Genomic DNA, 13132 nt, shown 5'->3' with positions numbered 1-13132 from the left:
TTTTCTAAGAATCCCCAATATTTGTATTCTTACAAAGTTATAACTATCCTGGATAAAACCGCTGCTTTTTATTTTGCTTTTTTTCATTTTGTGTATTTAATATAACTGATGTAAGTGCTTACCAAGAAAACATACTACTTTTAAATTTTGCAATAACAATTTTGTTAACATTTAATCCAAATTTTTCATAGTTTTTCCTTTCTTTTCCACCATCACAATAACTCCATCAACTAAGATCAATTTGAGCATAAAACACAATAAAAAGCCCATCCAATACACAATTTGCAAAAAGAATTTAAATACATGGTGCCATAAAAATATTAGTTTACCAAACATTGAATCCAAGATGTGTAATATCGTGGCTGGTATTCAATATGCTGTGCAGGTATAGATTTTACTTTTCTTATTTTCATCTGTTAAACTATTCCATAACTTCTCTCCTGAAAATAGAACACAAAAGTTATGAAAAGTGTGAGCCTTGTTCCCCTTCACTGCAACATCTTTTGTGACCAGAAATATTTCCAAACAACTGCATTTGGTCTTTCTTGAAAGGAACAGAAAAGTGTAGCAGCCATCTTTTAGTCAGCCAACTTGCTTTACTGAACAACAGGTGATTGAGGGGCAGGACTCCGGCCACTTTAACAGCTTTCTGTCATATCATTAAGGACTTTAAGGTGTGAAAAAGGTATGACTTAAAATTCAAGGTATACCAAGGTTGTAGGGAGATTGGAAGCATCATAATGACAGCAAAGAAATGCAGAATTAGGAAAAAGCTAATTTATCACAACTGGTCAGGGCAGTGCATTACACTGCATTAGAAAAAAAAGACATATAGGAGGCATGCAAAGATCCTCATCAATGCATGCATTTCTAATACAGCAATTACATAGTTCACTATCATCATGCAGCTCCTGTATGGAGTGATTATACATAGACTTCAACTTCCTGCTTGGTTTTCCTAAGTCACCATTACTGAAAACATGCAGATATCTTAAACTCTATGTGAATCACATTACTGTTTCTTTTTCATTTCCAACAGCTATACTTCTAATGCGTATAGCATTGAGTAAGTCATGCAACCTGACTTACTCAATGAAGCAGCTCTCATGCTGACTGTACTTTAGAAGTGCTGAAAAAAAGAGCTGAAGTTTTATTTTAATCTATTTAGTATACTTTAACAGGCCAAATGTAAGCAGCACAGTCACAAAAGAGAAGAAGAGGAGCGGCGGCATACAAGGCATATTTCCTGGTAAGTGATTACCTTAAACAATGTCAATCATGTCGAGAACAACCTGCTATGCAGATATCTCACTGACAGGCAAAGTTAGACACCTCTGTCAGACAAAAGAAATCACCGGCATAGGAAATGTGTGTGTGTGTGCGTGTGTGTGTGTATGTGTATGGGGGGGTATCTCAGTGCATGTGTGTTGGGGGAGGGGTTAAGAAGAGAAAAAAGGGAGACAGACTAAAGAAAAAGTGAAGAAATGGGGGTGGGAATTGGCAGAGAGCAGTTTCTCCAATAATTTTTTTTTTTTTAAAAACCTTTCCCCTTTAAAAGATTTACATTAGCCATAAGTCCAACCAAACAAATTGTGCACAGTTATTGGAAATGGCGATCCTGTTTGGCCAGGTTTGGGTCTTCATTGCAGTGACTAATAGTGCTTCACAGTTTTGCCCTTTTCAGTGGGATCTGCCCTCAGCTGCTAAACACACACAAACCCTCCTCTGTAGCTGCGGCTGACGTCAACCGTCACTTAGCAACAGCCTTTTGGTGTAAAAGCAGCAGCGCTGACACCGTTTTCAAAAGAGGCGCACAGAGAAAGACAGAAACTCAGAAGGAGATAGACACAGAGACTCAAATGACCAAAGGGGAAAGAAACTAAAGAGTGAAAGAGTCAAATTTTCAGAGATCTAACTCAGTCATGATTTGGTGAGAAACCAAGGGAAGGATTATGTCATTTCCATAAAGTTTTCTGGAAACAATTAACAGTCTGTAAACGCTATGGTATGTCGTAATTTAAATACAAGTTAAATTTACTACATCCTCCGTTGCTATCTACTTAAATTCCCACAGAGGCTATTTAACCAAGGTTCTCCCACCTATGTCATAGCAGTCGGATTTAGCCACTTATTCCACTGGTCTAAGAAAACAGTCCGCACATCCTAAGTCTGGAAGTTATCCTGTCTGAAATGTTGGTGGCCTTTAGTGGAAAAAAAACCTCCACTGCTAGGTGGAAAGAGACAGAATACAAGCAGCTTTGGGACCACTGCGGCTACTCATTTAACTTTAATTCACCTGGTTTAATATGTCAAAAAAATTATAAGTGTGTCTAATTGGTTCAAACTTAGCTGACGGCGAAGGGTCAGCGTCTCTGACCTAGATTACAGAGAGGAAAAAAATCCAGAAAAAATTTAAATAGTCATATAAGCAAAGACAGTGTCAGGGCAGTGCATTACACCGCATCAGAAAAAAAAAAATGACATACAGGAGGCATGCAAAACTATTTTGTTTTCAATTTTAAAATTATCATAGCTCTAAAAGTGTGACCAAATATGATTAACTTTTTAGCTATATTGCAAACAAAAGGTAAAAAAAAAAAAAAGGAAAGATAAGAGGAAGCAAAGTCCTCCGCTGATATTCCATGAGGCCATTTTTTAAAGATGTCCCTTCTGACACCGGAGTCATTAGGCTAAGCTCTGCTAGACCTATCATGAAAACTAAAGAGCTGCAAGCTAATTGCTGGTGATCGTGACGCAAAACGTTTCCAGGGCAACCCGAGTTTTGGAGTACCCGCTCCAGCATTTCCTCATCTGTTTGCACTCACACCAGCAGGCTGACAATGTAGTCGCTGCATCCTGTTTCACTCTGCAGTCAGCCAAACGCAGAGTCTCGCTCGCTCAGCTTAACCCTTTCTCCTGGCCCCGCCGCGGCAATGAAACATTTAAAGCACCTATGCAAAAGTACTCCTGGCATTAAAAGGCCAACAGAAACTGCCACCAACTGGGCGAAGTAACAGGAGCCAAGTTTTAACCAGCATAAGTCGCCACAAGATGAAAACATAAACATTTTAAATATTTGTTTATTAAAAAAAAATAGATATTGATCTAAAATTTAGAAGATATTCACAGCTACTATGCAAGCAGCCTGAGGTTTCGAGGAGGTGTTGCTAAGCAATAAATTGGGACATCTTCGTCTCAACATCGCGACTGTTACACAAGCTTACAAAACACGGAGGTTAACTTCAGGGAATATCAGTTAAACAGCTCAGCTCAAGCCACATTTCATCAAACAGTCGTAAAAAGAAAAAAGCCTCTCAAATCCTTGTTTAGAAGAACACACTAACCACTTTATTTTATTAATTTTATTTATTAATTTATCCCTAAGTATTTGAGATAAAAATAACAATGAAATTGTGACTAACACCGAATTAATGCTGAGCAGAACAGAAATTTAAAATTCCAGTTTTATGGTTTCTGCAATAAAAAAAAATATTCTACAGAAATGAACAAACAATAATGTTAGTTTTTTCCTTCACTCAGAATAATTTCTATTCTCTGAAAATGAGACTGTTTTAAGAAAATACAATTCAAATATAAATTAAAGCAAATAAAAATATGAGTCAGTATTTTAGGTTCCTTAGTTATTCAAAAATAAACACAAACATACACCCACACAAATGCCACATTTACAAAAGGTTCGTAAGACGCAACCTCCATGTGTCAGAAACACAGTTATAATTTAAAAATGGGGGAATGTTGATAATACACTTCAGAAACATAATTACTGAAATTAAGCTAGTTTCACTTTAAGTTGAAGACATACACTAACCAGAATGAGGAGAACTGCCTGCACTGGAAAATAAAACTGCTCAATGCAAACACACACACACACCCCTCTTGAAATTTATACACACTGTTCACACGGTGTTTCAGCTCTGATTAAAAGGCAAAAAAACCCATCAAATTAAAACATGTGGAAAACAAATATAAATACCATAGACACACCTTACATGTCATGCTAAGATTTTATCTCATATAAAATGTCAAATTACTGTCACTGTTAGAAGTTGGGTGACAGATGATTAGTTACTGATGCTGCAACACCCACACCCCAACTCAGCTAAAAGTTTCACTAAAATCCTCATGAGATAAGAGTTGTTACAGGTTACATAAGCGGTTTGCTATACTTACGCATCTGTGCTCATATAACGACAATCAGAAAATGGAGGAGACCTCCAGCAAAATATAAGCAATTTATAAAACAGTCAAATGCAGGATTCTGGCACACAAACTAAGAAAAGCCTGTCCGTTACGTTCTATTTATTATTTTCAGGATGCATAAACCGACCTGAAGTCCAATTATCTGTTCTCCCTATTCCATCTCAACATTTCCTTTTGTACACCATCTTTTCAGCCCGTCTCATCATCGCTCAAGGCAGGCACTATTTTCTGCTGGGCAATTAATAAGACTTCTAATTTTTTTTTCCCTCCTCTTTGCAATCACCTCGTAGTACGTCACTCGGTTGTGACGTCAATGTTATATCATTCCACATGGCTTAACAGCGAGCTAACGTGACAGCTGAGAGCTGCCCTGTGCTTTCACCGCTCTCCCTGCAGCCTCCCCCTCCACAGTCTGCTCCTCTGTTCTTGTCTGCATTTTGGAGGGAGGGAAAAGAAGGGGGGGGGGGGGGGGGGATTAAGTGTTTTATTTACCCCTGCCTGCCCCCGTAGAGTGGAACCACACAAAAACAGTGTACGATCTTTGAATTTGCGTAGCGCTAACAGCATGGCCTCTGAGGTCTTCTGTGTGAATCCAATTGAACATTTCTACCCTGGAAGTGTGAACACAAAATGTTCTTCAAAAATAAATATATATATTTAGCTGACTTTTTCTAATTATACACAATTTGGAGAGTGTATTTCAGGTGTGAAAGTCTTTATTCTGGTATTTTACATAAATAATTTGTCTCATTTATCAACATCTTAGACAAGCATAATGTTTTAATTGCAACAATTTAGCAGTATATTTAAGTTGGTATATTTTATAAATGCACACTTAATTCATCCCTTCATGTTGGTGCTAGGAATTCACTAACCAACAAAAGACTGAAATTGGCCAATTGTCTCTTTATCAGCTCTGTTGGTAATCATCAGGTGAAATACAAAATTTTACCTGATGATTGTTTAATGAATACTTATTCATTAAATGCACCAGTACACAGAACTCCCTCCATTTTCGCTTTGTAATTTAAATAAGCAATAGAGAATGTACTTTGATGCATTTTGCTGGTGCATTCAGTAGAAATCGGATAAGGACAAATATGTTGATGTATAAACTTGAAATTTCATCATATTTAATTGGATTATAAAATAATTTTTGCAGGTGAAACGTCAAGGAAAACCGGTATATAAATGGAAAAGGCTGATTGGTGCAACCCTAGTGAACATTCTTGAAAATGTTAAAAAATAAAAATAAAGGAAACCTGATTGAAACATATTCTGATATCACACTATTAACTGTGATACCAGAATGGAAAAGGAAAGGAAAAGTACAGAAACAACTATGGGTGTTGTTTCCCAGGCAGTTTAAACTTCACACACACTGTACATATAAATATACAAGCTTATGAGCTCAGACTGGTGCAGCGACTTTTTGTTTATCAAGAATTAGAACAATAACATCTTCTGACAAAAAAAAAAACGACACAGTGACTGGTACAAGCTGAGCTTCTTTCCTTTTCTGTGACATATCATCATTTGCATACAGGGTTGCTTTTGTTAAAGATTTATATAATACATGCAACAGACAGAAAATTAACTATTGATATATTTTTGATTAGTCTTCTTCCACAATTCATAATTAACCTTTTTTTCATCATCTGCATGTAAAAAATATATACTTGCTTGCTTGATTTTAATATTATACTCATGTAAAGCTCAGTTTTAAAAATAAATATTTGAAAATACAAAATCAACAAAATTAAATAAAGACATTAAATTAAAAAAAAGACTATGAAAATGATTTTTTTTTTTCTCTAAAATATATGCTGATAAGGGCTTGTCAAGGTGAGTTTTAGTGAAATTCTCTGTGAGGTTCAGAAAAAAAATCTATTTTCAAATTTCCATTTAATTCCTATTGATGTTTGCATGTGCTTTGCAAGCTTGTAAAAATGAAAACAGAAGTCTTTTCTTTGATATGTTTACATAGTTTTTTCTACTGAAATGCATTGGGCAAAAAAAATGAAAGTATTATTTTCAGGTTTTCATTACAGGTTGATGGGCTTCATGCAGGAAAATAAAAACAAAAACAAACATCTCCTGCTGAAGCATAGGTATTCCACGGTAGTCTGACGGATAACAATTTCCCTGATAGAGTTTATCACTTTGTGCATATTAGGCAACGAGTAGCGGCACACAAAGTATAGAAATTATTTTCAGATGACTATACCAAATTACACCTGTTGGTGACACAGGTTTCTGTGAGCTGTAACCCATGGTGGGTGAAAGTTATGTCTGCATGACCACTCTCAAACAGTTTTTCTTTTTTCACAACCAAGCCAGTAAGGCAATCCTGTCATCGGACCCTGTAACATGCACGCATTGCTGGGGGCACAAGTCTGAACTACTGCAGCCACATTAATCAATCGGCACACAAGGTATCCATTAATCTGAAATGTAACAAAAAGTTAGCCGCTTTGTTGAAGAGTCAGATTTATATTTAAATAAATTAATAAAATTGTCTTTCTACTTTATGGTTTTCTCCCAAATAATTAGCTGCAGCAATAAACAAACTAGAAGAAGCTAAGTTTAAAGTTTAAACAGCACCTGGATACTACAGTGTGATAAATCCCAGACAGAATTATTTTAGGGCATAAGCTTAAATGTAAGGGAAAGGATACACACAGCTGATCCTAGCTGCTGCCTGTTTGCTCCACACACACACAGCATGCTTGAAACATTAAGTGAACAGTGAAGGTATGTGGTATGAACTGTAAAATGACTTCAGTATTGCATTTCATTTAATGTACTGGCTAGAGTGAACATATTTCTGTCAGTCCAAATAAAACCAAAAATAAAACTAGAAACATTCATGTAATCTCCATTTTCACAGAAGACTGTTAAGCTTGTCGACGTTAGGTTAGTTGAGGCTGCCGGCTTTATCAACCCATCTCATCAGCTGGAGTTAGTTAAAGTATGGAGGAAGAAATTTGGGATTTTCCATCAGGCATCAAAAATGGCACATTCCTATGCTTTTCCAGGTCGTGTAGTTGTTTGGAAATTGATTGGACAGACTTCACTGAAATAAAAGCACCAAACTCAACAAGAGTCTTGTGTGTGTACAACCAAACACAACACAATAATGGCATTTAAACTAAATTTTAAATATATTGATATATGAAACCAACAGTTAGGGTGTATTTTGATCAAGATACATTACAATCATATGATAAGAGTTTACCAATAATGATGTGATAACTGCTCATTCCGAAGAAGAACCTGATTTAAGCGAATACTGGTTTATCTTATTTTCAGTTGTAGCCATTTTAAATGGATAAAATAAGCTAAAATTGTTTCATGTTAGCCTCCCACTGCTCTGAGGATTCTTTTAGTTTCCACACAATTTAATTTAATCTGAACTTTCTCTCTCATATTCTGTGCATCTTCAGTTTGGCCATTTATCAGTCTCAGGGCACAACAGCATGGTCTTAATGTCAAATCGCACAGTTAAGGGATGTTCTCATCCAGTTCCAGGTACCAACTCAGGGCCCCAATCCAGACATTTTTAAACGATTTAAACAAAACTGAACTCTTGGTAACCAGTTTAGGTTACCAAAAACCAAAATGCTTATGATGATAAAAACATACGCAGCTGCACAGCCAATTTTCAACTATAAAGGCTGGGTTATATGTGATAAAAGAAATGCATTTTATTTCGATGGTATTGCTGAAAATTTTGATGACAATATAAATACAATCAAACGGCATTTTTCAAACTTTGTTTACACATTACGACACAGTGTTTCTCCACTACTGTCTGTGGGCTTCAGCATCTCAGCCATAAAAAATATATCCCCTGTGTGAGAAGAAAAGGAAGTTTAAAGTCCATCCACTTGTCCAAATATTTTAGAGATATGCACAGTGTTTTGCATATTATATTTTACTAAATGCTATGTCCAAGAAGTCCTTTATGACTTAAGTTTTGCATATACTGTATTTTCCGGACTATAAGTCGCAGTTTTTTTCATAGTTTGGCCGGGGGTGCGTCGTATACTGTGGAGCGACTTATGCGTGAAATTATTATCACGTTATTTTCACACTTAACCGCAAGAGGGCGCTCTAAGCCTGTGCTAATAATTTCAACATTGGCGGTAACTTATAAAAACAACTGAGAAGAGCTTAACAAAAATGGCACCAAAAAGAAAATCATATTCTGCAGATTACAAGCTGCAAGTAGTAAAATATGCAGCCGAAAACGGTAATCGAGCAGCAGAAAGAAAGTTTGGAGTTAGCGAGAAACTTGTAAGGGACTGGTGAAAAGAAAACATTTCAGTAAGAAAGTAAGTACAAAAAAAGCCAATCGCGGGCTAAAAGCTAGGTGGCCACAGCTAGAGGAACGAGTTCGCACATGGGTGCTTGAACAACGTGCTGCCGGGAGAGGCTTGTCAACAGTGCAGTTGCGTCTCCACGCCCAGGTATTTGCCAAGGATATAAGAATATAAATGACTTTGCAGGAGGACCTTCTTGGTGTTATCGCTTCATGCAACGCAATCGCCTCTCTATCAGAGCAAGGACAACAATGTCCCAAAAACTGCCAGCAGACTTCCAAGTCAAGGTCGACAGTTTCCTTGAGTTTCCCCCCAAAATGCAACTTATACTCCAGTGCGACTTATATATGTCTTTTCCTTCTTTGTTATGCATTTTATGGCTTGTGTGACTTGTACTCCGGAGCGACTTATAATCCAGAAAATACGGTACTAATACAGTAATGGCAATTGCTATTGAAAATAATGTGCAGTTCTAACTTTGAATAGCTTGTATACTCTATGTACATTATTTTGTTTATTCAATTTGTGTTTTCCAAGTAGCTATCGCATATAAACAACAAACAATAGAAAGAAACCATATTCATAATGTTTTGCATCATTCAAAGCAAAGCACTAAGTTTAGGAAGCAGGAGAGTCATTTCTAATTTGTGTCAACACGCAATTTCCTACAAGTGCAGTGAAATATGCTATGAGTCAAATCATCAGCAATTCCTAATAAAGCCCAACATGACAGACCACTAAAATAATCTATGACATCTACAAGCAGTACGTCACCAAGAGAAGCACATTAATTTATTGAATCTGTACGTGTTGCATGAACACGTACAGATTCATTCTTTCAGAAAAATTAATGAATGGAAAAAGTTGGACACATTTTATGTGATGTATTGTCAGCAGCTGTCTTGAATAAAGTAATCCATGTTGGAGAACATATTAACACTAAGTGAGATCTACTATTGATAAAATGTTATTTTCAAGCAAGTGCATGGCACTAAATATAATAAACGTTATAAATCATCAGAAAGTGACTCTCTTGCCTATTTATAACAAATTCAGATCTGTCTCAGAAGGGAAACTTCCTGGTTGGGACATCCCTACGTCAGAAACTTCTGAAATGATCCAGAAATGTTCTTATACTGATGTCAGGTCTATGAATCATGAGGTCTATTTGTGTTTGTAGAAGAAGTCCATTATAACCTTTTGCGTCACATCGGTGAGGTTCCCCACCAGGACAATGTCGACCTCCACGTACATCCATTACACATGTCCTCCATTGTTTATTACAACCATAATACTCGTCTGTAACAAGTGTCTGGGAACCATCATTTGGCAGTTCTAGAGAACTCTACGCCTTCTCTGAAGTTTGCTTTCACTATAGACAAGACGTGCAGGTGATCACTCTTTTTAAAAAAAAAAGCCAATCTACGTGTTAGACATGGTCAATCCTTTCCTTTTGTGGGAACACATTGTTTATGCTTCTGGCACAGAGGTTCTCCGAGGAGAGCGTGTTGTCCACAGAGGTTAGAAGGTTCACAATGGTGTCAATGTGCTAAGGGCAGGAGTGGCTGTTTCCATCAACCACACTGAAACTGAGAGAGGGGGACATTATCAATCATGTCACAGACTATGAGTGGTAAAACTTTGCAGACAACTCATTGAACATCATTTAATATATTTAAATTGTGACAATATATCTCAAAATTAAACAGTTTAGCAAGTTATCTTCACAACCAAGGGTCAAGACAAGATTTTTCAAAAAAGACGGTTAGGATTCTAAAATTATGAGTGCTTTCAAATATGGTCCATATTTACGTGCTATCCTGAACAAATATTTTACTCTTGTATGAATATGATGCTAAAACAATGCCTACCACACTGATGAACTCAGTGCCTGAAAAACCACGTGCTGCTGTTAATGGACGAACAATTCTCCTGTATTTGTGAGCGAAAGACAGAAACCAGTGACCCTGTCAAACAAGAGGGGGGCAGAGGGTGCACGGACTGCTTTGTGTGCAGAACGTGTGTGAAGATGAAGAACATGTACAGCATTACCAGTGAACCCAGAGTGACTCCTTTCAAAATGATTCTTTGTACTTGCTTTTTGCCTGCCTCTGACGCAAAGGCTGTCCATTTTTGTGCAATATCGCAATTGAATCACACAATATAACAAAGAGTTGTTATTCTACTGAAGATACTTTCTTGTGCAAAGTTTGCAATCTTTCCCAGCGGAGTAGTTCTGTGTCCAACAGGGGAGACAAACAGATACAAAAGAGCGGTAGATAAAAAAACAAAACAACTATGACGAACATCTACAAGTGTTCTGCAGGATTATATATAAGCAATCAATATGCAGGATCAGAAAGCTAGCATTTACATATCTTTTTCTTTTTTTTTACTGATGTACATATAAGAATTCAGTTCAAGTGGAAACCACTGGAGGAGATTCATACAAACCCATTTTTGAAAAGCTCTTCTATTGGTTTCTAAGAAAAACTTTAACTAAAATACAGAAAAACCAGGAAAATGTCAAAGCACAACTGATGATAACTTCCCACAAGTTTAGATTATTTTGATTACCAGCTAATACGTGTTGTTACGACTGGCTCAAATAATTTGTCAAATCTGATGTCCGGTCTCAGCTTTGAGGAGATAAACAAAACAAAAAGGACTTTCTGGCCATTGACTGTTTTAAATGTATACCTGGTAAATTAGAGGCTAATTACTATGAGGTGAAGAATTAAAAAGCAGCATCACAAAAGCTAATGATAAAACATAACAGCAACTGCCTCTGTGTATTTAGTTTATGCCTCTAGTTTATGTTAGTTTCTTTTTCTTTGCTTAGTAATATGCTTAAATTTGTCTGATCTGAGGTTTTTTTTGCTTTGCATAAAGTTCCCTTTTGCAAAGCAAAAGGGAACTTTTGCTTTGGATCTAAAATGTTTGCATTTGGTTGGATAAAACTTTTTCTATAGAATTTTAGGGACTATTATAGTATGTCATGCTATTCTACAAATAGAATGAAACACAATGTGGTAAACGGAGAAAAAAATATGCTGAAACGGGAAACAGAACAACCGAGACAATCTGGACATGCAATTTTAGTTCTCTTATCATTCCTCCCAAAGCTCGAAGGACACAAACAATGTGCGTGACCTGATGGCCTGGCATCTACTTCAGAATAGCCTGCTTTGTTTTTAAAATACGTTGTTGACAGTTATATCTATGTGCTTTACGTATAGATGAAGGCAACAGTTGTGTACAGAAAGCTTTTAAGTCGAGGCATGATGCATGTAATATGAAACTCCCGACATCACAATGGAAAGTGTCCCCATTATCTTATGAATGTACACAACTAGGCTTTTCACAGATTGTACAAGTTTATGTTCGCCAGCAGGACGGGCAGGGACTGATTAAGCTGCTCCCCATCAATATGTGTTGTCGACAGTCATGTGAAACTACAGCCCACATCACTGGCTCTACTGTTGACTGTGTTGCTATTCTGCTGACAAGCTTTAGATTTCTTCATTTTTAACTGATACAAACCTTACGAAATGTAGGAAATGTAAGAAGATGGAAAAAGACTGTGTGAAGCAGACCTTATAGACTTAGATAACGCAATATAGCTTCTGCCAAGCTAAAAATGGGCAATGCATCTTTTCTATTCAGACAAAGTGATATTCTTCTCATACACGGAGCTGACTGCAATTGTAACACAAAAACTATGAAAAGTTACTACGAAAGCAAGCATAGGGCTTTTTAAGGTATACCAAAGTTTTAAAATGTTAGTTTCAAAAATGCTAGCTTTGAAACATGCAGTTTTTATGGTTTTAAGTGCTTTTAATGAGATGTCAGAGAAAGAAGAGCATGGTACACAGTGCTGCATACTGCCAGTCAGCTGGCTGAAACAAAGTTCTGACCCTTCTCGCTGTCTTTACGCAAGAAAGGAAAACTTTCTGTTCGCAAATATTTTGAAAACCACAATCACTGATGAAATGTGTAGTAGAACTATAATGTATGTAGTTATTAGTCACGTCTTTCAAGCAGTAATCAAACCAGATACCACTGATTAACAAGTGAATATCTGCTTATTGTAACCGTGTTAAGGCCTCAAGAATATTAGAAAGTTATCCTAAGGTGATATTATTGGTAAATGTTGACATGATGACTTCGGATCTAATAAATTCACACACTGTCCTCCCTCCTGTCTTTCTCGTGTGTGTTTCCAAAACATTCTGTGATCTAGCATCTCTGGCACTATGACTTCAAGTCAAATCATTTATGTGCATTTTCTGAAAGCAAGACTTCATTTATCAGGCTAAGCATCTCACTGACATGCAAAGTTTTAATATTGCTGGACAATTTCTAATACTTGGAGTATATTAGCTAACAATCACCGCATTCCAAGCAGCTCTTTTCAACATTAATATTGCATACGGTAATACAGTGATGACAGTTACCATAATATATTATTGAGCTGCTGTGCTCAATAGTATAAAAGCTATATTATTGAAACCTATAAGAAAAAATATAGGTTTAATTTTCTACACGTAAAGCACTTGCAAACTTTTTCATGGTACATGTTTTGC

The 13132-nt window shown here is 36.6% G+C and overlaps 1 protein-coding gene across 1 annotated transcript in view; it reads right to left on the bottom strand.

Annotated features, from left to right (window-relative positions):
- Positions 1-13132, bottom strand: part of pde3b (phosphodiesterase 3B) — a 49611-nt gene that overhangs the window by 32815 nt on the left and 3664 nt on the right. The gene's annotated exons all lie outside the window — the stretch shown is intronic.

Source organism: Xiphophorus hellerii, chromosome 4 (assembly GCF_003331165.1).
Source record: "Xiphophorus hellerii strain 12219 chromosome 4, Xiphophorus_hellerii-4.1, whole genome shotgun sequence".
NCBI lineage: Eukaryota > Metazoa > Chordata > Actinopteri > Cyprinodontiformes > Poeciliidae > Xiphophorus > Xiphophorus hellerii.
The sequence above is the reverse complement of the archived record's forward strand: the minus strand, read 5'-3'. Positions and strand labels throughout refer to the sequence as shown.